We start from the raw sequence: 1,985 nt of genomic DNA on the forward strand, positions 1-1,985 counted from the left end.
ATATGCAGCTGACACAACATTACTTGCTGAAAGTGAAGATGACTCTAAGCACTTACTGATGAAGATTAAGGACTACAATCTGCAGTATGGATTGCACCTCAACATAAAGAAAACAAAAATCCTTAACAACTGGACCAATAAGCAATATCATGATAAATGAAAAAAAGATTAAAGCTGTCAAGGATTTCATTTTACTTGGATCCACATCCAACACCCGTGGAAGCAGCAGTCAAGAAATCAGATGACATATTGCTTTGGACAAATCTACTTCAAAAGAACTCTTTAAAGTATTTAAGAGCAAAAGGCATTCTCTAGAGTTGAATAACACAGTTGCTTGGGTGGAGAGAGGCAATGAATATTTTGGTTATACACTGAAGATAGGGACCACAGAATTTACTTACAGTTTAGTTTCAGAGAGAAAAAGGGAGTCAAGGATAATCATATAATCACATTGTAGTATAATGATTTTTTTTTTTAATGGTGCTTACTCACCACATCCCCTTTTAAGCCAAAAGCAGAGACTCTGTCATGGATTGAATTGTGTCCCCCCAAAATATGTCTCAACTTGACTGGGACATGATTCTCAATGGTTTGGCAGTTATGTAACGATCTCCCATGGCATGATCTGATGTGATAAGCCAATCAGCTGTAAAAGGATTAGCATGGGATGCAACAACCTTAATCTTGTCACAGCCCTGATCCAGTCAATATAAGGGGAGCTTCCCTGGGGTGTGCCCTGCAATACCTTTTATTTTACAAGAGAAAAAAGGAGAGAGAAGGGAGCAGAGAGAAAGGGACCTATTACTACCAAGAAAGAAGAGCTGAGAGCAGAGCTTGTCTTTTGGACCCAGGATCTCTGTACTGGACACCTCCTAGAACTAGGAGACACAGAGACAGAAAGTCTTCCCCTAGAGCCATACCCTGAATTAGGATTTCTAGCCTCCTAAACTATGAGAGAATAACTTTTTGTTTCTTAAAGCCACCCACTTGCGGTATTCTTGTTATAGCAGCACTAGTTAACTAAGACACTATGTTACAAAGATTTTTTTTAATTGTAATGCATTTTATTGAAATATAATTTATGTACAGTGAAATACACAAAACTAAAGTGACATAGGTTAATGCTTTTTTTTTTTTTTTTTTCAGTGTTCCCTCTTCTCCCCTCCCACCCCTGGCAACCAACAAAGGAAGTTTCCCTCCACATATATAAACCTTTCCTTGACCCTCCACAACAAGGAACTAATATTATATTTGTCCTTCTGTGAGTGAATTACATCACTCAGCGTAATGTCCTCCAAGATCATCCATATTATGCAGTGTTTTGCAGACTCTACATGACTCTTTAGTACTGCACAGCATTCCATTATGTGTATATACCATAGTTTGGTCATCCACTCTTACGCTATAAATCTTAGAGATAAGTCCCTTGACAGATATGTAATTATTGGCAAATATAAATTTGTTGCTGACATTTTTGTTATGTGCTTTTTCATGGTATAGATTTCTTTGTTCCGTATACTTTTCTATGTTGAGCTCGTTTTGTTTATGAATTGTGTTATCACTTTCTTCATTGCTATACTTTTAGTATTTGCTAAATATTTGTGCGGGTCCTCTTTTTTTATGTGAAGCTTTATCATTTTTCTTTGAGGTTACCCTGTGATTTATAATTTTCTTCCCAAGTTTAGAACAGTCTGTTCTGTCTTGTAGTTGTCTTGACTTCCCTACCATCTAGAAGTTCTGTAATAACAGCTTTTTCCCTCTTTTTGGTTTGTAGTTCTCCTCATTTGTCAATTGATGTCTCTGGTTCCCTGCTTACAATCTTGTAGGCTTACTTACTTTGGATACTTTCATACTTGGGTTGGTTTTTGGGTTATATGATCATGTGTGATAATGGTCAGTTGTTGTTGGCTGTTGTTACTTCTCTGTCCAAAGGGCTCTCTTTAGCATCTCTTGTAAGGTTGGTCTGGTTTTAACAAATTCCCTTA

Source organism: Orycteropus afer, unplaced genomic scaffold, assembly GCF_000298275.1.
Source record: "Orycteropus afer afer isolate SDZICR_OR568_19922 unplaced genomic scaffold, OryAfe1.0 scaffold00297, whole genome shotgun sequence".
NCBI classification, from domain to species: Eukaryota; Metazoa; Chordata; class Mammalia; order Tubulidentata; family Orycteropodidae; genus Orycteropus; species Orycteropus afer.